This window comes from Triticum aestivum, chromosome 3A (genome assembly GCF_018294505.1).
Source record: "Triticum aestivum cultivar Chinese Spring chromosome 3A, IWGSC CS RefSeq v2.1, whole genome shotgun sequence".
NCBI classification, from domain to species: domain Eukaryota; kingdom Viridiplantae; phylum Streptophyta; class Magnoliopsida; order Poales; family Poaceae; genus Triticum; species Triticum aestivum.
The window spans coordinates 537,139,216-537,166,719 of record NC_057800.1 but is presented as its reverse complement, the minus strand read 5'-3'; positions in this window follow the sequence as shown (position 1 = coordinate 537,166,719).

Here is a 27,504-nt window from a genome sequence, read left to right as displayed (position 1 = left end):
ATCGCACTCTATTAGATATGGTGCGATCTATGATGTCTCTTACCAATTTACCGCTGTCATTTTGGGGCTATGCTTTAGAGATTGATGCATTCAATTTAAATAGGGCTCCGTCAAAATCCGTTGAGACGACACCGTATGAATTATGGTTTGGGAAGAAACCTAAGGTGTCGTTTCTAAAAGTTTGGGGATGCGATGCTTATGTCAAGAAACTTCAACCTGAAAAGCTCGAACCCAAGTCGGAAAAATGCGTCTTCATAGGATACCCTAAAGAAACTGTTGGGTATACCTTCTACCTCAGATCCGAAGGCAAGATCTTTGTTGCCAAGAATGGGTCCTTTCTAGAGAAAGAGTTTCTCTCGAAAAAAATAAGAGGGAGGAAAGTAGAACTTGATGAAGTATTACCTCTTGAACCGGTAAGTGGCGCAACTCAAGAAAATGTTCCTGAGGTGCCTGCACCGAATAGAGAGGAAGTTAATGATGATGATCATGAAACTTCAGATCAAGTTACTACTGAATTTCGTAGGTCCACGAGGACATGTTCCGCACCAGAGTGGTACGGCAACCCTGTCTTGGAAATCATGTTGTTAGACAACGGTGAACCTTCGAACTATGAAGAAGCAATGGCGGGCCCGGATTTCGACAAATGGCTGGAAGCCATGAAATCCGAGATAGGATCCATGTATGAAAATGAAGTTTGGACTTTGACTGACTTGCCCGATGATCGGCGAGCCATAGAAAATAAATGGATCTTTAAGAAGAAGACAGACGCAGATGGTAATGTGACCATCTATAAAGCTCGGCTTGTCGCTAAGGGTTATCGACAAGTTCAAGGGGTTGACTATGGTGAGACTTTCTCACCAGTCGCTAAGGGTCCGCCGAATCATGTTAGCAATTGCCGCATTCTATGATTATGAGATATGGCAAATGGACGTCAAAACGACATTCCTTAATGGTTTCCTTAAGGAAGAATTGTATATGATGCAGCCGGAAGGTTTTGTCAATCCTAAGAATGCTGACAAGGTGTGCAAGCTCCAACGCTCGATTTATGGTCTGGTGCAAGCATCTCGGAGTTGGAACATTCGTTTTGATGAGATGATCAAAGCGTTTGGGTTTATGCAGACTTATGGAGAAGCCTGCATTTACAAGAAAGTGTGTGGGAGCTCTGTAGCATTTCTCATATTGTATGTGGATGACATACTGTTGATGGGAAATGATATAGAATTCTTGGAAAGCATAAAGGCCTACTTGAACAAGTGTTTTTCAATGAAGGACCTTGGAGAAGCTGCTTATATATTAGGCATCAAGATCTATAGAGATAGATCGAGACGCCTCATTGGTCTTTCACAGAGCATGTACCTTGACAAGATATTGAAGAAGTTCAAAATGGATCAGTCAAAGAAGGGGTTCTTGCCTGTATTGCAAGGTACGAGATTGAGCACGGCTCAATGCCCGACCACGGCAGAAGATAGAGAAAAGATGAGTGTCGTCCCCTATGCCTCGGCCATAGGGTCTATCATGTATGCTATGCTGTGTACCAGACCTAATGTAAAGCTTGCCATAAGTTTGGTAGGAAGGTACCAAAGTAATCCCGGCATGGAACACTGGACAGCGGTCAAGAATATCCTGAGGTACCTGAAAAGGACTAAGGAAATGTTTCTCGTTTATGGAGGTGACGAAGAGCTCGTCGTAAAGGGTTACGTCGATGCTAGCTTCGACACAGATCTAGATGACTCTAAGTCACAAATCGGATACATGTATATTTTGAATGGTGGGGCAGTAAGCTGGTGCAGTTGCAAGCAAAGCGTTGTGGCGGGATCTACATGTGAAGCGGAGTACATGGCAGCCTCGGAGGCAGCACAAGAAGCAGTCTGGGTTAAGGAGTTCATTACCGCCCTAAGAGTCAAACCCAATGCGTCGGGCCCGATGACTCTCTTCTGTGACAACACTAGAGCTATTGCCCTTGCCAAGGAGCCCAGGTTTCACAGGAAGACCAGGCATATCAAGCGTCGCTTCAACTCCATTCATGAAAGTGTTCAAAATGGAGACATAGAGATTTGTAAAGTACATACAGACCTGAATGTGGCAGATCCGTTAACTAAACCTCTCCCTAGAGCAAAACATGATCAACACCAGAACTGCATGGGTGTTCGATTCATCACAATGTAACTAGAATATTGACTCTAGTGCAAGTGGGAGACTGTTGGAAATATGCCCTAGAGGCAATAATAAAATGGTTATTATTATATTTCTTTGTTCATGATAATTGTCTATTGTTCATGCTATAATTATGTTATCCGGAAATCGTAATACATGTGTGAATACATAGACCACAACACGTCCCTAGTGAGCCTCTAGTTGACTAGCTCGTTGATCAAAAGATAGTCATGGTTTCCTGACTATGGACATTGGATGTCATTGATAACGGGATCACATCATTAGGAGAATGATGTGATGGACAAGACCCAATCCTAAGCATAGCTCAAGGATCGTGTAGTTCGGTTGCTGTAGCTTTTCTGAATGTCAAGTATCATTTCCTTAGACCATGAGATTGTGCAACTCCCGGATACCGTAGGAGTGCCTTGGGTGTGCCAAACGTCACAACGTAACTGGGTGACTATAAAGGTACATTATAGGTATCTCCGAAAGTGTCTGTTGGGTTGGCACGAATCGAGACTGGGATTTGTCACTCTGTATGACGGAGAGGTATCTCTAGGCCCACTCGGTAATGCATCATCATAATGAGCTCAATGTGATCAAGTGGTTCATCACGGGATCATCCATTACGGTACGAGTAAAGTGACTTGCCGGTAACGAGACTGAACAAGGTATTGGGATACTGACGATCGAGTCTCGGGCAAGTAACGTACCGATTGACAAAGGGAATTGTATACGGATTGATTGAATCCTCGACATCGTGGTTCATCCGATGAGATCATCAAGGAGCATGTGGGAGCCAACATGGGTATCCAGATCCCGCTGTTGGTTATTGACCGGAGAGTCGTCTCGGTCATGTCTGCATGTCTCCCGAACCCGTAGGGTCTACACACTTAAGGTTCGGTGATGCTAGGGTTGTTAGGAAGACTTGTATGTGATTACCGAATATTGTTCAGAGTCCCGGATGAGATCCCGGACGTCACGAGGAGTTCCGGAATGGTCCAGAGGTGAAGATTTATATGTAGGAAGTTGTCATACGGTCACCGGAATGGTTCGGGGGCATATCGGTATTGTACCGGGGCCACCGGAGGGGTTCCGGGGGTCCACCGGGTGGGGCAACCTCTCTCGGAGGGCCTAATGGGCTGTAGAGGAAAGGGGAACCAGCCCTACATGGGCTGGCCGCATCCCCCCCTTGGGCCCATGCGCCTAGGGTTGGGGGGTGTCGGTGTCAAAACCGGCGGATCTCGGGTAGGGGGTCCCGAACTGTGCGTCTAGGCCGGATGGTAACAGGAGGCAGGGGACACGAAGTTTTACCCAGGTTCGGGCCCTCTCGATGGAGGTAAAACCCTACGTCCTGCTTGATTAATATTGATGATATGGGTATTACAAGAGTTGATCTACCACGAGATCAGAGAGGCTAAACCCTAGAAGCTAGCCTATGGTATGATTGTTGATGTGTATGTTGTCCTACAGACTAAAACCCTTCGGTTTATATAGACACCGGAGAGGGTTAGGGTTACATAAAGTCGATTACAATGGTAGGAGATCTGAACATCCGTATCTTCAAGCTTGCCTTCCACGCCAAGGAAAGTCCCTTCCGAACACGAGATGGAGTCTTCAATCTTGTATCTTCATAGTCCAGGAGTCCGACGGAAGGTATAGTTCGGCTATCCGAACGCCCCCTAATCCAGGACTCCCTCAGTAGCCCCTGAACTAGGCTTCAATGACGACGGGTCCGGCGCACAAATTGTCTTCGGCATTGCAAGGCGGGTTCCTCCTCCAAGTACTTCATAGAAGATCTTAAACACGAAGATAGTGTCCGGTTCTGCAAAATAAGTTTCCACATACTGCCCTAGAGAGAATAATATTTACACAAATCTAATCTGCTGACGTATTCCGTGGTGCAACACACCACGGCCAAGCCTTTATCCGAGTCGTTTAATTACCCACCTCAGCGTGCTATGCGAGGTGGTTTCCTTGGCACGTCTTGTTAAAGCAGAGATCGTGTCCCCTCATTACGAGATTCTCATCAATACGGGCGTGGGTAACCCAACTGCTTCTAGGACTCCTAGATCATAGGCAAGTCCAAATGGACACGGGGAGGACGCTTGATATCCACCCTCTTTATAAAGGGGCAAAGCTTTTACTTTTCACTCCCGTGCTCAATCGAATCCTTCCCCCGCCTCAAGCTCAAACGCCCAAAGCTCAGGTCAGGTGCTCCGAACCTTCAGTCATGTCCGGATCCAGCCTTCAAGGCCGATGGATGCCCTCCTCCGTCACGGAAGAAGACATCAAAAAGTTGAGGGAGGCCATGTATTTGACCGTCGAAATGTCGCATCGGCTGCCTCCCCGGGGGCAAGCCGTCCCCTCTCCCAAACCCAACGAGAGCGTCATGTTCGTCCCCCACTTCCTCTGAGGTCTAGGTTTTGCACTGGATCCTTTAGTCAGGGGCTTGATCTTTTATTACGGGCTAGATTTCCATGATCTAGCTCCGGACTCCTTCCTGCATATCACAACTTTTGTTGTCGTATGCGAGGCCTTCCTCCGGGTTACCCCCCACTTTGGCTTATGGCTCAAGACCTTTGAAGTAAAGCCAAAGATGATCGAAGGGCAACATGCAGAGTGTGGAGGCGCCTCAATACGCAATATGACGGGAGCTCCGTGGCCCAAAGGTTCCATCCCAGAGGTGTCTGCATTGTGGCAATAGGAGTGGTTCTACATCACGACTCCTAGAAGTGCCAAGTGGGCGGCCGCCCCCGTTTTTCGCTCGGGCCCTCCACCACGACTGATGTCATGGATCAGCAGAGGACTAAGCTGGGGTCTAGCCAAGGATGTGCCTTTACTGCAAAGGCGCATTCGAGATCTCTTCAACGAAGATCTCAGTTTGGTCGCGGTAATACAAGTTATGCTGGTTCGTCAAGTCCAGCCTTGCAAACGTCGGCCCCTTCGCTTGTGGGAGTTCAATCCCGAGGGCCCGCATGCTATTCAAAATTTTCTCGGCCTGACGCACGAGGATATGTATAAGTTATTCTTCGGAACTCAAGTAGAGTGTCCGGAAAACACCGAGGACGTGGGCCTGAGTAGTAACCGCGCCGCCGAACAGGTAAGGAATCTTCCGGCCGAACATATTATCTTTCCTTCGTTACGAAGTTATTTCAGAGAGTTTGCTTTCTCGACCAGGACTGGCTAACAAAGGTGAAGTTGATTCGGTGTTTGGCCCCCCTCCCTGAGGGTTTGGAGAATCCGGTATTGGAAACGATGCTCCAGGCTGCACCTTGCCCGGATCCCTTGAAGGAAGATACTGTGGAGGATAATGCGAGCGGACGCGAGCCCCCAATGCTGCCTATTCTAACCGAGGGAGCGAGCGTCTTCATGAAGGAAGATGACCGGAAGAGGAAAAGGACTGCGCCCGGGAATTCGGAAGCCGAAGCTTCCGAACGGGAGAAGAAATCTTCCACCGGGGCCCTACCCTGGGGGGCGCTGCTGCCGCACAAAGTCCGTGGGGGGATCAATTCTCCCGGGAGTCGTAAGTGACCCGAAAACTTTAATAGTACAGATATGCCATCCTTTTCTTCTGAGAAAATAACCACCGCATATATTTGTGCAGTTCGGGCCTTAGCCTCTCTCAAATGAGCTTGTCTTCGGGGGATCTTCTTCCAGAGATGATGGAGAGCGAGACGCCTCCTCCGGACTCCTCCGCTCCGGAAGCGGGCAACCCTGAAGTGTCGTCGCGGAGGGCCTCTCCAAGTTCGGAGAGGCCAGAAGGTGATCCTGTTGATCCCCGAGGCTCCCAGTGTCCGGCTCCCGAAGAGAGTAGACAAAAGAGTCCGGCACCGTCTAGTGTGCGATTGAACATTTTGTGGGAGTTGGTGGGGCGAGCGGCCATCTCAGATGATCACCGTGTGCTGATGAATATGGTGATGGAGAGGATATCGTCCGCCGAAAGCGGATTGCATGAAGCTTTTATGAGTCTACTGACAGGCTTTGAGGTACGTAAAAAGGAATGTGTAATAGTCCTGCACATGCTAGGTGTGCCCTGTGTAGATAGTAGCCCCTGAGACTCTGGTTGTCGTCGGAAACGATCACGAACGGAGGATCATATTCCCAGGTAATAACCATACTGCCTTTATGTGCAGGAGATGGAAGCTCCAGTGGCCAGCCAGACTAGCCAGTTTGCCCATTTAGAACGGCAGTTGGATGCGGCAGATGCCGACATCGAGCTTGTTAATAGAAGGCTTGACGAGGCGTAGGGTAAGTATCCTTGTCTGGTAAATGCCACATAGGAAGAGTATGATGCCAGTGTTTTAAACATGTTATGACTGCAGATGGAGCTGCCACTGTTGAAGCCTTGCGGGCGGAACTTACCCGACCCAAGGAACAAGCAAGATTGGGTAATGCGGCTGCTTTGAAGGCGGCCAAAGAGTTGCGAGCCGAGAAGGCCGCACATGGCGAGAGCCGGAAGAAGATGGCCAATATGGCCGTAGAATTAAAGGCCGCCGTAGACCGTTGCCGAGCTCTTGAAAAGGAAAACCAGGCGAAGGCATCGGACCTTGAGAAGGCTGCTGTAACGGGAAAAGGCCTCCGCTCTGCTATGAGGGCGAGAAAGAAGGAGCTGCGGGAAGCCAGGGATATTGTATCCCGGAAGTCCTTTATGCTGCAGAGCAAGTACGAAGATCCATGGTATGCCCCTCTGGATCGGCTGAGGAGTTCGGAGGATGCGTATATGGATTTGGCGGCGAGCGCTGCCGATACGGCCAAGTACTTCCAGAGTCAGACGGACCGTGAAATAGACCAGCTGTTTTGGAAGCAATTCCTTTCTCCCGAGCGTCCGCTTTCGTTGACGGACCAATTAGCCGAATGGGCCGAACTAAATAGGTTGTCCGGACTCTCCCTGAGGTCTGTTGTGGATCAGCTATGGCCGGGAAGGTCAAAACTGAGCAGCTATTTTAGCTTGGTGCAGCAGGTCCTTGATGTGGTGCCGCGCATAAATGCGATGAAGAGGTCGGCGTGCATAGAAGGCGCACGGATGGCCTTTGCCCGTGCTAAAGCATACTGGGCAGAGATGGATGCTACCACTGTTGCAGCGCAGGATTCGGCCATAGGTCGAAGGGCTGCTGAGCACTACTTTGAGGAAGTTCTTGAGGGTGCTCGTTTGATAGAGACCCAGTGCTCAAAAAATATTATGTTTGAGTGACATGTAATCTCATTGTAAGCGAAATGCTTTTATAAATTTTTATGAGGCTACTTTTATACTTTTGCCTGAAAGTAATGTGATGCCTCCTGGGCGGCCGTTTATGTATACATGTGTATAACCTAAAAGATTGCAGTCGTCGGCTTCAACCCCCACGCATATAATGCGGAGGTGTTCGCAGAAACACGTGTTCACACTTAACCCAACGTCTTGGTCCTATTAAGGAGGTGATAGCGGAGCGAGCGAGGCAACCGGACTATAATGCTTTAACACTTTCACTTAGCCATAGGAGTTTGACAGTGGGGCTACTAGATAGCCCCTGGTGGCTCCGCACTCTCCCGATCCTGGGGTGCGTATATGCCTGGCCGGAAAGCGGCCCTTCGTTAAGGCGGAGGAATTCTAACATTCCCATGGGTCATCGAGTGGTTGACCAGTCTCACGCTAGATCATGACAGTCAGTTTTCGGCTTTCTCTACTGAGGTGCTCGTCCGGATGAACCAGGGCACAATCGCAGTAGTTCTCCTGGTGCTACCTTAGCCGGTAAAGCGGAACGTAAGGCACCAAAACACAGGAGCCGGGCAAACCCAACATTTGACCAAAGACAATGATTCGGAGCTGATGCATATAGGGCCAAACTCGCGACGCCGAACACTCACTAAGGTATTCGGTCTTTATGGTATAAACCGGCCCTGAAGAATGGCCTTTGTAAGAAGCCCCTTGTGTCCAGGTACATGCATTGTTCTGGCGTGGCCACATGCCAAGTAGTCAGCATCCTTCTCAACAGTGGATATGTATCAACAAGAGACAGTAAAAAAGGTTTACGCAGGGTCTTAATCTAAAAAGAATCCTTGGGTCGGGTCCCTGCTGCACGTCTGCGCCTGTGTCTCCGTTGTGCCGTATCCTGGACGGGTGTAGCACGATGATCATCTGTAAAAGAGAGGAATTTAGGTAAAAAGGTTGTCGTGCAAAAGGATAGTTTTCTAAAGAAACCATGTATAATTCAAGATAAGAAGAAATCGCCACTCGTCTGCGTGCGTTGAGCCCCTTGTACTTTTGAAAGATAGGGGTGTGACCGTTTATTCGATATGAGTAGCGGCACCGGACTTGATTAGTTGTGTCTGAGGTCTTGACGACCTATTGGATGCTTTTGCTGGTCCGGGCGCCTTTAGTGTGCGGCTGCCAAGGCAGCCTCACTCTCTTCGGCATGTAGAGATCGCTTGATACTTCCATGCACTGAAATGATGCCACGTGGACCGGGCATCTTGAGTGTTAGGGAGGCGTAGTGTGGTATTGCATTAAAGCGAGTGAAAGCTTCGCGTCCGAGTAGTGCTTGATAGCCACTTTTAAACGGAGCGATGTGGAAAGTTAAATGCTCGCGTCGGAAGTTATCGGGGGAGCCGAATATAACTTGTAGTAGGAGGGAGCCCGTACAACGAGCCTCTGGGCCTGGCGTTACTCCTTTAAAGGTAGTATTGCTATGGCGAATTTGTGTTGGGTCTAACCCCATCCCGCGGATTGTATCCTGATATATTAGGTTTAGGCTACTGCCGCCATCCATCAAGACTCGTGTGAAGTGGTATCCGCCAATTACTGGGTCTAATACCAGGGCAACCCATCCTGCGTGCCGAATACTTCATGCGTAATCGCGATGGTCGAAGATGATCGGTTGAGACGACCAGTGGCGGGACTTCGCGGTGACAGGAACTTGGGTATATTTTCCAGGGAGTGCCGCATTGTTTTTTATCTTGATCACGTGTAACACGTTTGCTGTTTTGACTTCGGGTGGAAATTTCTTTTGTTCCCCCTTGTCTTGCTTGGGAGGTTCGTCCTCGTCTTCACTTGGTGTATCCTCCCCCTTGTGTATGGCGTTGAGCTTGCCGGACTGCTTGAAGACCCAACATTCTCTGTGGGTATGATTAGCAAGTTTGCTAGGGGTACTATGGATCTGACATACCTGGTCCAGAATTTTGTTGAGGCTGGACAGTTCATCCCTGGTGCCTTTGTAGGGCGGCCTTTGGTTTGGCCGAGGGACTTTGAATCCGGCATTTACTGCCGTGCCCTTCGTGATGTCTTCTTTATTCCGGCATTTGTTATTGCTGTTGCGCCGTGATTTCCCGTTTCCATCTCTAACTTCAGATGTACTGGGGTCGCTAGTGCTGCATCTGGCTAGCCAGCTGTCCTCACCCGTGCAAAAGCGGGTCATGAGGTTTGTTAATGCGGCCATCGTTCTCGGCTTGTTTTGGCCGAGGTGTCTAGCGAGCCATTTGTCGCGGACGCTGTGCTTGAAAGCCGCTAAGGCTTCAGCGTCCGGACAGTCGACAATCTAGTTTTTTTAGTAAGAAACCTATTCCAAAGCTTTCGGGCTGACTCTCCGGGCTGTTGAGTTATGTGACTCAGGTCGTCCGCATCCGGAGGTTGGACATAAGTCCCTTGAAAGTTTGCCCGAAAGGCGTCTTCGAGCTCTTCCCAACTTCCAATGGAGCTTTCGGGGAGGCCTTTGAGCCAGTGACAAGCTGGCCCTTTGAGTTTGAGAGGTAAGTATTTGATGGCATGGAGATCATCCCCTCGAGCCATATGTATATGAAGGATATAGTCCTCAATCCAGACCCCAGGGTCTGTTGTTCCGTCGTATGCCTCTATGTTTACGGGCTTGAATCCCTCTGGAAATTCATGGTCCAGCACCTCATTGGTGAAACATAGGGGGTGTGCGGCACCCCAGTAGCTGGGTGTGCCGCGTTGTTCGGATGTTTGTTGTGTTGCATTGTATGCTGGGGCGCGCTTGCGTGGTCCATAGATGGATCTTGTTGCACCGTCCTTTGGGTGCGAGCCCTCGCATGGGTCGCGTGTTGTATTGCGAGCGGCGTTGAATGCCGTTCTGTGGTGGTAGAGGGGTCGTCTATCCGACCAGGTGGCTGCTTTGATATTTGGTTGTGGGGGGTCTGAGGCCTCCTCATCGAATTCGGGTAGCAGCTTCCGCTTTGGGTAGCTCTTGGAGGGGCGATTGTCGCCGTACCTTGCTACAGTGTTGAGTATTTTGCTCCATCTGAATTGGAGCGTGTTTTGCGCGGCCTTGAGCCACCGCTTCTGCTTTTTGAGGCTCCTTGCGGTGGCAACGAGCCTTTTACGGGCCTTCTGCTGCTCCGAGTGCCTGTCCGGCGTTATGTCATCCGGACCATTATCATTGATAGGATTTGTTTGTTCGGTTTGATTATCCGGATTTCCGTTGTCTGGCAGCGGTTCGCCCTGCTCCAGCGCTGGATCAGTGTGATCGCTATTTCTGTCGAGGCGGGATTTGGGGTGGCGCTTGCGTCGCTGCTTTGACTGCTTTTCGAGGGAACAATCCTTCGGTGCGTTCTTCCGCTCCTCGTCGTCATCTTTGGGTGCATCCACCATGTATACGTCATATGACGAGGTGGCATTCCAGGGCTCGATAGGCGCTGGTTCTTCATCGTCTCCTTCATCGGCGTCCATACCGTCAATGTCGTCGGAGTTGGAGTCAAGCATGTCGGTTAAAGCGTCGACAGTGGCTACCAAGTGGGTGGTGGGTGGGCTTTGAATTTCTTCATCGTCCGTACCCCAACCTTGCTGATCGTAGTCCGGCCAGGGCTCTCCTGACAAAGAGAGAGACTTCAGTGATTTCAGGATATCGCCGAAAGGCGAGTGCTGAAAGACGTCCGTGGCCGTGAACTCCATGATTGGCGCCCAATCGGATTCGCTCGGCAGGGGCGCGGAGGGTTTGGAGTCTGGAGAAGAATCCGGCTCCATGGAGTCACGAGTCTTGCAGAGTACGGGGCTGGTGTTCGTCTCAACCGCCATTGGGATCGCAGCCCCTGAGGTGGCGTCCAACCGCCCATCCTTGATCGGCGCGGTCGGCTCCGAACTAGGGGTCGAAGCCGATGCGGGTGCGGCCTCCAGGGCATTGTTCGGTGTCAGAGCTAGATCATGCTCGTCGTGACAGTGCGGCGCGCTCGGCAGTGGTTCGAATCCGTCGAAGACCAAGTCCCCGCGGATGTCGGCCGTGTAGTTTAAACTTCCGAATCTGACCTGACGGCCAGGGGCGTAGCTTTCGATCTGCTCTAGATGGCGAAGTGAACTGGCCCGCAGTGCGAAGCCGCCAAAGACGAAGATCTGTCCGGGGAAGAAGGTCTCACCCTGGACTGCATTGCCATTGATGATCGTAGGAGCCATCGGGCCTGACGGCGACGGCACAGAGGAACTCTCAATGAAAGCACCAATGTCGGTGTCAAAACCGGCGGATCTCAGGTAGGGGGTCCCGAACTATGCGTCTAGGCCGGATGGTAACAGGAGGCAGGGGACACAAAGTTTTACCCAAGTTCGGGCCCTCTCAATGGAGGTAAAACCCTACGTCCTGCTTGATTAATATTGATGATATGGGTATTACAAGAGTTGATCTACCACAAGATCAGAGAGGCTAAACCCTAGAAGCTAGCCTATGGTATGATTGTTGATGTGTATGTTGTCCTACGGACTAAAACCCTCCGGTTTATATAGACATCGAAGAGGGTTAGGGTTACATAAAGTCGGTTACAATGGTAGGAGATCTGAACATCCGTATCTTCAAGCTTGCCTTCCACGCCAAGGAAAGTCCCTTCCGGACACAGGACATAGTCTTCAATCTTGTATCTTCATAGTCCAGGAGTCCGGCGGAAGGTATAGTTCGGCTATCCGAACACCCCCTAATCCAGGACTCCCTCAGGGGGGAAACCCTAAAGGGGGCGCCCCCTTGCTTGGGGGGCAAGCCCCCTCCCCTTAGCTGCCGCCCCCCCTCTAGATCTCATCTAGAGGGGGCCCGCCCCCTTCCTCCTTCCCCTATAAATAGAGGGGCATGGGGAGGGCTGCACACAATATCCAAGGCGCAGCCCCTCCCCTCCCCAACACCTCTCCTCCTCCGTAAAAGCTTGGTGAAGCCCTGCCGGAGTACTGCAGCTTCACCACCACCACGCCGTCGTGCTGCTGTGGGAGCCCTCTTCCTCAACTTCTCCCTCCTCCTTGCTGGATCAAGGCGCGGGAGACGTCCTCGCTCCGTACATGTGTTGAACGCGGAGGTGCCGTCCGTTCGGCGCTAGGATCTTCGGTGATTTGGATCACAACGAGTACGACTCCATCAACCCCGTTCTATTGAACGCTTCCGCTCGTGATCTACAAGGGTATGTAGATGCACTCCTCTCTCCCTCGTTTCTAGATGACTCCATAGATTGATCTTGGTGATGTGTAGAAAATTTTAAAATTCTGCTACGTTCCCCAACAGATCGCCGGGTAGGAATATGCAATGCAATGAATTGATACTTGGTTAACTTACCATCTACTCTCTTCTTCTGGTTCAAGATGGATGCTGCCAGAAGCGTAGTCTTTGATAGGACTATCTATCCCCCTCTCATTCCGGCATTCTGCAGTTCAGTCCACAGATACTACCCATTTCATCGATACCAATGCATATGTGGTGTAGATCCTTGCTTACGAGTACTTTGGATGAGTACTCACGGTTGCTTTTCTCCCTCTTTTCCCCTTTCCATTCTACCTGGTTGTCGCAACCAGATGCTGGAGCCTAGGAGCTTGACGCCACCGTCAACGACGACTCCTACTACACTGGAGGTGCCTACTACTACGTGCAGGCCGCTGATGATGACCAGGAGTAGTTTAGGAGGATCCCAGGCAGGAGGCCTACGCCTCTTTCGATCTGTATCCCAGTTTGTGCTAGCCTTCTTAAGGCAACTTGTTTAACTCATGTCTGTACTCAGATATTGTTGCTTCCACGGACTTGTCTATGATCGAGCTCTTGTATTCGAGCCCTCGAGGCCCCTGGCTTGTAATATGATGCTTGTATGACTTATTTTATTTCTAGAGTTGTGTTGTGATATCTTCCCGTGAGTCCGTGATCTTGATCATACTCGTTTGCGTGCATGATTAGTGTATGGTCAAATCAGGGACGTCACAAAGCCCCCTGGCCTCTCTGAGCTCCCTCATCCACTCCGCCATCCACCACAAGTAGTAGAGGAGCCGCAGCCCGGCCAGGCAGGCCTCGGGCCGCCGTCCTCGAGCTCGAGCTCGTCGGCGATCCCCTCTGCTTTCCCCCTCCCATCCACTACTCCTCGAGCTCGAGCGCCAGCTCCTTCTTGGACGACTCCCTAGTGCTTCACTGGTGCCTGCGGACCCTATTGGAGCCCCTGGAACTGCATCCCTCCGCCGTCTTCTTCATCTCTAGCGAGACCCGACCGCAGCCACCGCTGGGGACAAAGATTCTGAGCTACTCCGGCCACCTCTCGATGTACCACGGGTACATGCAGGTGCGCTGTGACCCCCTCTAGCCATCTATCCCTCTCAATTCGGCCGACGAGCCCTCCTTGCCGGCGTGAGTTCCGGCGGAGCACCGCCTGACGATGTCCTGGACTAGGGGGTACTCACCACATCGTCCCCCAATCAGGTGGATCGGGCCGAAGACCCCTATGGTGGTTCACTCATGGGCCACTTCGGGCAGCCCATGCCGCATACAAGGAGGTTTCCACATGACTTGGCGCACAAGCCAAGGACTCTCCTAAAACCCTAGGCCTCTGGTGTGTTATATAAACCGAGACCAGGCTAGTCAATAGATAATCTAATATTCATTAGAACAATCTCGTGGTAGACATATGTACTATGTACCATCCCTAGTATGAATACAATCAAAAGTAGGATGTAGTGTATTATCTCTTCGAGAAAGCCCGAACCTGGATAAAATCCTGTGTCCGTGTTACCATCGCTTCAAGACGCCTAGATTAGGACCCCTACTACGAGATATGTCGGATATGGAACCGTTATTGGTGCTTTCATTGAGAGCCTGTTGGGCGATCGTTGCGGATTGATGGGTGATCATATACATATCAGATCGGGATGAGTAGACAATTTAATGGCGGCGGCCGAATTGCACTTTTGGGAATCTAATAATGCAGCGTGCTGTTTTCCCTCACCAATTGTGCTATATGGCCACAAGTCCCAAGGCTGCCGTCTACCAGGGCCAGGTGCCGTTGGAGCATCATATTTACAGGGATCAGTCCGGCCGATGCATTGTACTAATCAATGTATGCATGCAAGATACTAGTCCTCGTGGCACAATAGTACTAGTACTATTCACTGGAGAAGATCAATCACGTTCATCTATGAAATCTATTTTTCCATAACTAGTAATAGTACTCTATATGTGCATTACTACTGCTTCGTGCAAACACCCAGGTGATATTTTTCCTTAATGCGAGTACTTAGTTGAATTGCTTTTGTTTTTGGAAGCCTTCGTTGTATTGCTTTTCGCATGAGATTTCCAAGCGGTGACACGATTGTACGGCGTTTTTTGTACTGCCGCAAGCCGGCCTCCTCATCGGTGGCTCGGCATACACTGCTCTACAATCCGCTCTTGCTCTACAGATACGGGCCTCGCGGCACCATTGTCAACTCGTCATCAAGCCGAACTTGTCGCCTAGGCCATATTTCATTAACTTTTTTATTCTGCTTAAATTAATTAAGTAGAGAATTTCTTTAAAACAAAGTATGACTATTCGTTATTATTTTTGGCTCGCACTCCTTTTTGTGCACATATTTGTGGATGTTCAATGCGTTGTCAGAGGAAGCCAGCGATGAAAATTGTTTTGTGCTAATCGCCGCCTGCCGCTGCCGAACTGACTACAACAGATGTTGTTCGGAAGAAGTCCAATCTGCTGCTGCCGAGAAGAGGACACCTGATGATGACGGAAGTCCCATCCAAAATCTTCCGGAGATGTCCAGTCATCGGAGGCCAAAGATCTGTAGGTCTTAGGGCATCTCCAGCCACGCCTTCAGGAAGGCCTCCCCAGGCGATTTTTTTGCGCCGGCGTCAGAAAAATGGCCCAGTCGCGCCTCCAGGAGCCTAATTTTCGTTGGCATGGGCCGAAAATAGTGTCGGCGGACCCAAGCCGAACCCGGCGTGCTGGGGGTGCCCGGGGGCGCCGGGGCGAGCTGTTTTGGCGCGAAAAAGCCGCGGGCCAGCCGCATCAGCGACACGGCGCCTCATCTTCCCCCAACGGCCTCGGTTTCCGCGGGAAATCAACGCCAAGGCTGCCGCCGGTCAGCCTTGCCATTGATTCCTCACGGGCGGCGCGTCACGGGACGGCGCGCCGACGCCTCCCCTCCCTCGCACGCGTACACACGGATGCGGCGCGGCTATATAGCCGGTGGCCTGCACTCGCCTGTGCCCACACCAGCCCCGCCCCTCGCCGCCGCCCAGCCCTTCCCTCTCCCTATCTCTCCCGAGCGTCTCCGCCCAGCCCCTCCATCTATCTCTCTACCTCTCCCGAGCCCGTCGCCATGGCGGAATGCTTCCCCGGAGACGAGGCGACGGCCAACGGTTTCGGCCGCCGTTCGCTCCGCGAACAGGAGTCCTGGCTCCTGTTCTAGACGAACATCCCGACGCCGCCGGACATGCGCGCCGGGCCGACGGGGTGGAGACTCAGCGCTGGGGGAGTGCCCATTCCCCCGTTGCCCGACGCCGTGGCGAAGCCGAAGTACTTCGCCGAGGAAGTCGAGGTCGTGTGCGCCTCCCTCACCGACGCCCAACTCTCCCTCCCCCAGTACGCCGCCGACAATCACGCGGCTTGGGCGGCATATTTCGAGCGCCGCCAGCAGCAGCGCTTGGCGTCCACCAACGACGTGCTGATGGTCGGCGGCCGGCGGAACAGCGAGGGGAGCCACCTGTGGTGGGGCGTCCCAGGCCGCACACTCGAGGGCGGCAACGACCCGCCGTTGGCGTACCCGGCGAGGGCGTCCGCCCCGGCGCAGCACTGACGTGCCGGGCCATGGACGCCAAGGAGGTTCGGGTCCTCCTCCTCCTCTTCCTCCTCCCGATCTTTATCGCACTCCTCCGGCACTCCGGCCCTGCTCGGCGTCAAGGCCGAGCCCGCGGTGGAGACGCCGCTCGGTCGACGCACTCGCAGCGCCGGCATCGTCATCAACAAGGGCGGCCGGCGCGCCTACTCGTCGGCTCCTCCTCCGCGCTTCGTCAAGCCAAAAACGGAGCCGAGGCTCGCGCCGGTGAAGACGGAGCCGGGGCTCGCGCCGGTGAAGAAGGAGCCGGCCACGCCGGTGACCACGGAGCTCGACGACGACGACGTGGCCCTGGAATGGGCGCGCAGGGACTCCATAGCGATGGAGAAGGAGCGCCTGGAGAAGGCAAAGGAGCGCCAGTGCGCCGCCCTGCTTCACTTCGCGGAGCGTCGACGCGGCCGCGACGAAGGCGGAGTCATCGTCATCTACGACAGCAACAACGACGACGACGCGCCGCCACCAGTCCGTCATGGCGACGCCGGGCAGGGGTCCAGCAGGGGCGCCCGCGTCAAGGAGGAGAAGGCCGACGACGACGATGGCGGCGACGGCGGCGACTTCAGCCAGTTTTTCCTTCAGATTAGTTTATGTATATGCGCTATGTAATGTAAATCCGCGAACTTTGCCGAAGTGTGCCAAAATTTATCGTGTTTGGCCGAAATTTATCGTGTTTGGCCGAAATTTATCGTGTTTGGCCGAAATTTATCGTGTTTAAGCCGAACTTCGCCGAATTTCTTTTATTTTAAAACGTGCCTGGAGGCAGCCCTGAGGCCGGCGGCTGGGGACCAACTCGTCCCCTGGCCCAATTTTTACGCCGGCTCACCTCAGGCGGCGATTTTAGGCGCCCCCTGGAGGGCCAACGGCTGGAGATGATGTTAGGACTGCAACTGGTTGGGATCAATGTTCAACAAAGGGCTGCACACATCAGGGAGACTTCCTGTTTTTCCTTTTTAATATTCAGCATCTAGTCGGCCCCTGGTTCTCTGCTACTTTCTACTAAAAAGGTACACAAACCAAAAGTACTGCTAACCAATTTGGGACTAGTTTTGCAGCACGGTACCCAAAATCTAGTACTATTGCTTTCACGTATTGGTGGATCCCGTAAAAGATCAAAGCAATTTGGTTCTTGTTGCTAATTATGGATTAGTTCGTCTATTCGCATCGATCTGCTACAATCATCACCCCAAATAGGTTTTATTTTTCCTAACTATTCAATTAGCTCGTAAAAATTATTGCATGCGGAATGTTTTTCTGTTAGGTTTGTACTGTTGTATGTATATAGATTGCAGTACGGCCTATGTTCACGTCCGCTGCTTGGCGATACATCGGATCCGGGTACATCGGATCGGGACTCAATCTGACCAACAAGCGATCCAGCGGAAGAGATGGTGCAGAAGCAGTACCCTAACAGGGATTTGGCTCCATGGCAGCACACAAACAGGAAGATTTAATTATTTTTCCCTTTTTAATTCGGCTCTTTATCGGCCGCTGGCAGTTCCTAATAATCCTTTTCGAAAAGTGCATAGATCTAGAGTATTTCTAACTTAATTAAATACTTGTTTTGCAAGCATGGTCCTTGTGATCTAATCTACAAACACTACTTCACGTATTTATGAATGCCAGTAGTCTAGCTAGCACTACTTCGGGTAACAATCAAAGTTCGACCGATGTTTCTTTATTTGCCCAGTCCTTCATGATCATCACCGTCCAGGTTATATTTTTCTTAGCTATTTATTTAACACATAAATTATTACACAGTGAATATTTTCTGTTCTTTTGTGCTGTATTATTTTTGCAGAGAAATTTTTCCGACCCGCATACATGGCGTCGGTCTGGCCAGTCTCGCATTGTCACCTCGGCATGTCAACCAATGTCGATATTGACCTCGCACCAGATAATCAACCTTTACTATGTCACGCCGCCATCTCGGCAATCCGACGTCGTCGTCCAGCCTACGCCGATCACGCCAGACCAATCTCAATGAAGTCACATGGAGATTTGATTTTTTCTTCTTTTCTCTATTATTTAATTAAGTTTGGAGACCGTCTACACTTTCACTGATGGTCTCACTTTAATGTGCTTCCCTGATGCAATTAGCACTACCAGTTGCTTCACGTCCATGGAGCATCGATTAATCCAACAAGCAGCTTACGTGGTACCTTCCATATGAAGTTGTATGAGTACTTTGGGACGGCTCTTTCACAACAATTGCTACATGCGGATCAGACCGACAGCCACTGTGCCGACCGACACCTCCGCACAATGAGTTTGGATCATACCAGACCAACATTATCGTCGCGTGCATGGCGACTTGCATCGACATCTCCAGGCTGCCACTTCGTCGAACTGATCTTGGCGCCCAGGCCAAACTTACCTGATTAATTATGCAAAAAAATTGTTTCTCAATCATTATTGTTTCTTGCTCGCACTATTTTATGTGTGCAGGTAATGAATTTTGACTGCGTCACGTGGTCACTTCGGTGTGCCGATGTCATCGTCCCGCCTCCGATGACCCAATTAATGCGGGTTTCACCTCGCCACAGGGCCCATGCCGTGTAGCCACTTCGGAGTGTCGAGCTCCCCGCTCGGCCACCTCGGGACCAGCCTGGGGGCTCGAACTTTGTCCCACACCAAGCTCGGATGGCGTCTTCAATGCCGAACACATTAACCAGTTAAGTTGCTTTCATGCTCAAAGTTTTAAATTTTTTATTTGTGTTCAGTTTGACTGTGCTCACATACGTTGTTTGTTAAAAGAAACTCCCTTTTCCCATGTTAACTAGGGGCTCTTAAAATTTATATGAGCCGTTTTATAGTAAATATGTTTTCTTCTTGGTCGTTGCAAAGTCTTTTTCTACTGCTCCTTTTTCGACTCGAGTGTATGGTCAATAGCAGGATAGCCTGGCTTCTCTCTAAAGCCGCTCGAGTTTAGTTCGCTAAACTTGCCTCGGAGAAGCACTCCGCCTTCGGGATAAGGAGGTTGAAGCCGATGCTAACCCACTTGCAGTCTAGAGACAGGATGTGTCATATTAAAGCACGACAGAAGCACAAAAAATTTAAGACCAATTTCGGATTAGCACCAAAAACTTGATTTAATTCGGTCGTAAATTTTTTAGTGAAGTTTTTGGTTTTCCAAACTTATGGCACTTTTAGCCTATTTGTTTGTTTCTAGCATAAGTCTTGCAGTACAACGTCGGACACTTCTAAAGCTTCGGCAATATCAAACACGAAGCTACGACTAGAGCCAAACCCGCCAAAAGCCTATGTACTCCGAGGAGTCCTCGGCGAAACGTTCTCGGATATTGCTTTATATGTATCGGTTTTGAATTGTGTCTTCGATCAATAGTTGGGTTGCCCGGCTCATGTGCTTGCCTCCTACATTCCGCTTTATTCGGCTAGGTGTGCAAAGGGAAAACCACTGCGATTGTGCTTCCAGGTCGAATGGTTAAGCACCTCAGTGGAGAAAGCCTAAAACTGACTGTCACAATGGGCGTAAACTGGTCAGCGATCTGATGATGGTGTCAAACTATAGATCGATACCGATTACCCCGTGTTAAACGATGGGCCTTTCGTAACATTGGCCGAAGTGTTAATGGCTAGACTTCGGTCGGTACCGAACACTAACCGGGGGCTTGTAGCTAGCTTCCCTAGTTCAAAGCTCCTATGACTAAGTGAAAGTTATAAAGCCCACATATCTGATTGCCTCGTTTCCACTAACACAACCGCCTTCGGGCACCAAGATGTCGGCTAAGGGTTGTTTTGTTATTGTGGAAACACCTTGTGTAGCATCTAAAAGGGGTGGAAGCCGACGATGGGCCACTTTCAATTGATAAATGGTCGCAACGGAGTCAAAATAAACATATCATTGGCATTTGTCTTTAATATACGAGGGCTACCTTTCATATTCATCGTTATAAAGCCATAAATATGCATCAATTTGACTTAAGATTTTGGCCAAGCTGGGTTGCCTGGCTCCTGTGCTTACCCCTACGTTCTCGATTGTTCGGCTAGGCGGTAAAGGTAGGACCTCTGTGATTGTTACTACCGGGTCATCCGAGTTAGTACCTCAGACTGGGTGAAGCCGGAAGCTAGCGATCTTAAAGGATATAATTGGTCGGCAATGACGGAAGTGAAAATTTAGGTTCGCTAAATACCACATAGTTCGGGAACTTACCTCAAACTAAATCCTCAATATTTTTCTCCCACATTGATCGGAGGTGAGGTTGCATGATCACGGTCGGCATGACAACCCAATGAAAGGAACCGATAGTGGGACTATTTTCTTTGAAACATGTTTCTTACATTAAATAGTAATATAACATTCTCTCCGCATACCTTTGTTTATCAAACCATATGGCCGAATTGCCTTGTTTGTTGTAAATCTTTGCCCTCATAAAGGCTTTATAAAGTGGGACAAGCACTCCCCGGCTACTGGCCGAAGAGGTTGAAGGCGATGGTCGGTCAACAAGGTTTTGTATAGTGCGGATCCGGGCATTAATGATGTAGAGTACTTGGATACATAGAATTATTACACATAATTTGTGATTATACTCTGGATATTGATCCTTAATTCGGCCACTCGTGCCCACATTAAGGATCAGGGGCTACTCGGCTTCGGGCTTATCATTTACTAATATTAAAGGGGCACATCGATCCCCTGATCTGGTGTTGCCACCCGACCGGTGTCTCGGGGGCTACTGCATTGTCTATTCAATACAGCAAAATCAAAGTGCTCTGTGTTCGGCTTGACCGAACTATGGGCAAACGCATCTTCGGGTAACAATAGGAACTATCTAGGACCTATCCGACATCAAGCTAATATATTACGGTGACTTCTCGAGACCCTCTCTCAAGGGCTCGTCAGCCGATCACTATCTCCTCTAATGTGCATCTCGGATTTTAGGCTGACACGCACCTTGAGGGCTACTGGCTATATATCTCGTCAGTGAATAAATTGCATCAGTCGGAAATAAAATCTGCAAACAATTAGCCCAAGCCCGAGGTGGTGCATCACCTCAGAAGCAGATAAAGCTCGGTTGCAAGTGGTTGGCTCCATAGAGGGTATTTCCGGCATTAAGCTCGGCTAAACTCCTTTGACTTTTTCAAGACCGAGGTAGTCTATAACACCTCGGATACAGTACGGCGTTGGATCTCGGATACAATCTGGCGTTGGAGCTTGGATGTAGTCCAGTATTGGAGCTCGACTACAAAAAGATACCTCGAATGCAGTTCGTTGTTGGAACTTGTATAGAGTCCGGCATTGGAGCTCGGATGTGAAAGGACACCGCCACACAGGAAACACTTCAAACCCGAGGTCTGGCAAAAAATAACAAGGCATTGATACAGGCCAAAAACTTAAAGGGGCTCCTCGGATACCCGACGTGTACACTCTTCTGATTCACTTCGACGATCCTCAAGATCGGAGATGAGAAGATTTGTTGAACCAGTTTTCAAGAACGACGGTCGAAGATGAAGAACAGTTCGGAAGAATCGAGGAGCGTCCCCAACTTGAAGACCGGTTCGGGGGGCTACTGACAGTGTCCTGACTAGAGGGTACTCACCACGTCGTCCCCCGATCAGGTGGATCGGGTCGAAGACCCCCATGGCGATTCACTCATGGGCCACTTCGGGTAGCCCATGCCGCATACAAGGAGGTTTCCACATGACTTGGCGCACAAGCCGATGACTCTCCTAAAACCCTAGGCCTCTGCTGTGTTATATAAACCGAGGCTAGGCTAGTCAATAGATAATATAATATTCATTAGAACAATCTCGTGTTAGACATATGTACTATGTACCATCGCCAGTATGAATACAATAATCAAAAGCAGGATGTATGGTATTATCTCTTCGAGAGAGCCCAAACCTGGGTAAAATCCTGTGTCCGTGTTACCATCGCTCCAAGACGCCTAGCTTAGGACCCCTACTACGAGATATGCTGGATACGGAACCGACACCAACACCCCTATGTTTTCCACTCTCTCTCTCCACATCTGATGGGCGGGGCCCACTATTAGCCTCTCCCCTCACGCCCAAAGCGGTACGACTAGAGGCGTATTCGTAGAATACGTCTTCGACGTCACCTCCTGGATTTCTTTTATTTCAAATTTAATTCAAATACTTTGACCAGGAACTTTGACCAGCCATAACTTTTAAACCATAAGTCCACATGAATTGATTTTTTGCATTGTGTATGTATTGAAAACTTCTAGCAGCACACCAAAATGGAGATTTTTCTCTACTGTCTAGAATTTCTGGTGAATTTCAGAATGAGTCTTGATATTTTCTTTTGCTGTTTTTAAATATTTTCAGAGGGAGAAGCTTGTCTTGAAGATAACCAGGAGGAGTGTGAACCTCCTCTACACTAAGGCAAGCCACACCAACATTTGTATGGTGTCATTTCAATATTCATGATTTTTCCAACTTGAATATGAGTTATTTCATGCATTTAATTATTTAAATGAATATTGCATATGCTAGTTACTTTGTCCTAGTTGAAATGTTTAGTTTACAGTACTGTTTGAATGCATGGACTATTTTAAGGCAGTAGAAGTAGTTTTCATTGTTTGGTTATGCTTTTGGATATGATCGGTAGTATTTTTCTTTAATTGAGTTATTGATTTTAATATATTATGGCATAAATAAAATGATGAGTGCTAAAACCAGTGAAATTGAAATCAGTGAGTTAAAATGATGAGTGGTGCAAGTAGAAAACTTTAATGATGTTGATCTGTTTACTTTAGTGATATGTGAATTTCATGCATGTCGGATAGTTGCATGTTCATGGCATATGGTGACTCGAGTTATTTTCATTTCAAGTTAAACTTGATGTTAATTCAACTTAAACATAATGTTGATCGAGTCATGGTGCCACTGAATCAAGTTTTCCCAGTGCAACCACATTGCCTTTATGGGTAGGTTGTTACTCAGCCCGTTGTCATGCCTCTGGTCGGTACCTCCAACGAGGGAAGGTTATGGGCATGCGGTACCCTGGCCCAGTAAGCAGACATAACCTTGTCAGTCCATTTGTTGTTATGGTACCTTATCCCCATTTGGGACCGTTTAAGTTTTGCCATGACGATGGCCGTTGATGTCTTTGGTAGACACGGGGCACCCATGAATTATCCTAGAGGGGAGTTGGTCGGAGTGGCCGGGAGAGTGGCATGGCAATGGGAGGGTTCTATCGGAATGACATTGGTCCACCCGAATGGGAGTGCGAGGCCATGGATGCTGTGGTGTGGGTACAGTGTGCTAATCTCTGCAGAGTGTTTATTAAATCTATCGATAGCCGCATCCTCGTTTACGGACATAGCTCGAAAGTAAGTCACACCATGGATCAACATGAGTAAGTAAAGTTGCACACTAAATTTATATGGTTGGCACTGGTTAAGTGATGAGATTTGGGATATCATGAGATGATCTTTGCGGGAACCAAAGTGTTGGTTTCGGATGTGATCCTGGTATGATCACCGTTTTGGTTACAAGGTAACCTGTCTAGTAAGAGTGTCCATGGGACTCAGTGTTATAGATGTTTCGCTTCATAAGTAGTATGTTATTGCATTGTATATAACTTGATTAATTTTCATGATATTCTTTGCCATTATGCTTGTGCTTGTTGTGAGCTTGCAAGTACATTCAATGTACTGACCTGGTGTGTCATGCCAGCTTTCAGGAAAATCTTATCGGATTAGAGTGCTACCCGTGTCTGGATCGTGTCCACATCTGTGTCCCTGTGCTATGGAGTTCCACTTCGTCGTCGTTCCGCTGCCGCGTAGTTATCGTGATCGAGGCCCCTTCATGTTCATTAAATAATATACGTATTGTTCAGTCGCACCGTGTGTGCCGCTTGGCCTCGCTACTTGATGTAATATCGAACTATGTTTCTTCTAGTATCAATAAAGCGGTTGTTTTCTGTATCATGTTGTTGTGTGTTGCCAGAAGACTTGATCTCTGGGATGGCAATACAAGGTAAACCGGTTGCTCTGAGCCAGCGTGCCACAACGCTTGGTATCAGAGCCACACTGACTATAGGATATGCTAGGTTGTCGACGCGCTAGTTGAACGGTAGCTAGTCTAGTTTGAGTGCCGGTAGTAATAGAAATTGGTTGCTGCATTGCAGGCATTTTATTTATTGTTATTGCTAACCGTCTAATGATTTTGAGTGTAGATGGCTTTGGTTCCATTCCTGTACCAGTCCGCGCCAGCACCGTACACCTCGCCGCATCTACTTCAGAACGTTTGGCGTCGACTCTACCCAGAGGGTGCTGATCCAGTGTACCAGGTGTATCGGGAGCATCTGGCCGGCTCACTGTATGAGTATTACGCGAATGTCACTTTACACCACAGTTCCCCTTCAGGCGCTTACACCCATTCCTCTAAGGGTGGTTTAGCTTCCACGCCGTCTCAGGGCATCCAGTTTGCTGCACTCGAGGCTCTTGTAGACCTGCGCTACAACGAGGTTCGCATGCAGGCTCATCCAGGTTTCTACTTCTACCCATATCTACACGACAACGGGCGTATCCGCTTCCCTTTTATTGATCCGGTGTGCGATTGTCCTTCTAGCCACCTTTCTTGCTATATCACCGCCAGTTATCTCTTGATCTATGAGTTGGCCCGAGAGATAATCCGAGCCCGTATAGCCCTTGCCGCTGCTCGGAATAGGAACCCTCCACCTACTGTCGGATTTACCCCATTCGTTCCTCCATCCTTCGTTACCCCTGCTACTCCCATGACCACTCAGGGTACCATGAATCCTTTGGCGGTGACTCCTCGTAGTGCCCCTGCTGCATGGGCTTCCCTTGTCGCTACTCCTGCAGCCCCTATGCTCCAGACTCACCACGCACAGAGTCCTCGAGGCAGCGCCGTCGTGTCATTTTTAACCAGGAGGTTTCCACTATCAGTTCAGGATCTGAGTCCGGCTCAGGAGAGGATCCCGCAGCACCAGCCGAGCACTAGATCGTTAAAGTATCTGCAGTCATCATGAGGTTTATGTATGGACGTAGTCGTACGTGTCATGATGTTTAGTTTCATGTATGAGGGTAGTCGAACCCGTCATGATGTTTTCTTTTCATGTATGAGTCTATGTATAATTATGTTGGAACCTTTTTATTATTCGCCTTGGTTTTCATTGCTTTCTTTTGGGTTTGTCGCTGGCCTTTCTTCCCATTTTTGGATCTTGCTCATCTCGGTTGCTTTATATTGGGAAAACAAACAATAGGATGATGCGGGGAGGCAGCAGCAGCCACGCTTGTGAGGATGTCCCTGTTTGTCGCTCAGCAAGACAGGTAGGACATTCCCCAGAGTCGTATTCTCCACCACCGCCACATCCGCCATCAATTGAACAAATCATGTGTATTTTTGAATAAAGGAGAAACAACGATCTGATTGAGCTGTTGAAAAGTGCACAAGCTGTGGTTGGGAAGAATGGAAATCACAATGGTCATCACTCCAGGCTGTCAGATTTTCAAAGGACCAAGCCTCCCAGTTTCAGTCAAGTTATCAATCCTTTGGAAGTCGATGATTGGTTTAGGACTATTGAGAAAAAGCTTGAGATTTCTCACACTGAAGAAACAGACAATGTTCCATTCGCTACACACTATCTTGAGGGAGTTGCCGCTATATGGTGGGATAATGCTAAAGCTATGTGGCCTGCTGACGAACAAATTACTTGGACTAAATTCAAGGACCATTTCCGCAAATACCATATTCCTGCCGGTATTATGAAGGTCAAGCAACGCGAATTCCTCGCTCTCACCCAAGGAAGCCTGTCAGTAAGTGAGTACCTGCATAAGTTCAACCATTTGGCTCGATATTCTCTCTATGATGTGGCCATGGAAGAAAGGAAGATCGACAGATTTCTTGGAGGACTGAATCAACACCTCATATGCACTCTCAGTATGCTTGACTTCCCAAATTTCCAGACTCTAGAAAACAAAGCCCTCATTGCAGAAAGGGAACACAAGCTCGTGCACGACAACATGCCCACCAGTAATGATCACAAGCGCAAGTTCGAGCCTAAGAAGGATGGACAACCAGTGCAGAAGGCTTGCACCTGGCAATAGACTCAGGTTGAGTACAAGCCCAATTGGCAGCAGAACATGAACAAGACCACTACTCAAGTCAAAAATGTCGTGACCAGCCTGCTGCGTGGAGAATGTCAATGGAACAATTCATGCTTCAATTGTGGGCAAACCGGACATTACGCCAGACAGTGCCCCATGAATGGCAAGCCAAATGCTCCATTCAGGTCGCAAGTCAACCACATGGGCCATATCCTGTCCAGAAGACCATCTAAGGGCAAGTTCACCACCTCTTCGCAGACGAAGCCCAAGAGGACCCGGAAGTTATCATTGGTATGTTTCCTGTTAATAGCATACCTGTCGTGGGTTTGTCACGGCAGATGTCCTCGTGAAAGGACTTAGTCGTGGAGCCATCGCTACGGGTTAGCTTAAAGGGGTTAAACTGGACAAGGGACACGAGGGGTTTTATACTAGTTCGGCCCCTTCGATGAAGGTAAAAGCCTACGTCCAGTTGTGATTGGTATTGCTAGGGTTTCGATGACCAAGGAGCGAATCCGCTTTGCCTGGCTCTCGAGTTGTTGTGTGTTGTCCTCAAACCGCGACCGGGTCGTCCCTTTATATACATAGGTTGACACCCACCGTTTTACAGAGTCCCGAGGCCGGATCATAGAGGTGTCCGGCTCGGTCTCTATTCCTATAACTTACAATACAAGTTTATATGATAAAGTCGGTTTAGATCTACAGGCTTTAACACGCCTTTGGGCCTTGGGCCTTCGTAAAGTGCCACCATCTTCACATCTTCATGGGATTCTATCTTCACGGAGCTAACCCAGCCACTCCTAGCCGGTTTACCTCCAGTAACCATATCCCCAACATTAGGCCCCCGATTGATTTGAACTTGTTCATGTCAATCTTCAATACTTAGAAAAATTCTTGCCCTGGCATTGATGTCTACTACAAAACCTTCTTCTTGTAGACGTTGTTGGGCCTCCAAGTGCAGAGGTTTGTAGGACAATAGCAAATTTCCCTCAAGTGGATGACCTAAGGTTTATCAATCCGTAGGAGGCGTAGGATGAAGATGGTCTCTCTCAAGCAACCCTGCAACCAAATAACAAAGAGTCTCTTGTGTCCCCAACACAGCCAATACAATGATAAATTGTATAGGTGCACTAGTTCGGCGAAGAGATGGTGATACAAGTGCAAAATGGATAGTAGATAATAGTTTTTGTAATCTGAAAATATAAAAACAGCAAGGTAACAGTGATAAAAGTGAGCGTAAACGGTATTACAATGCTAGGA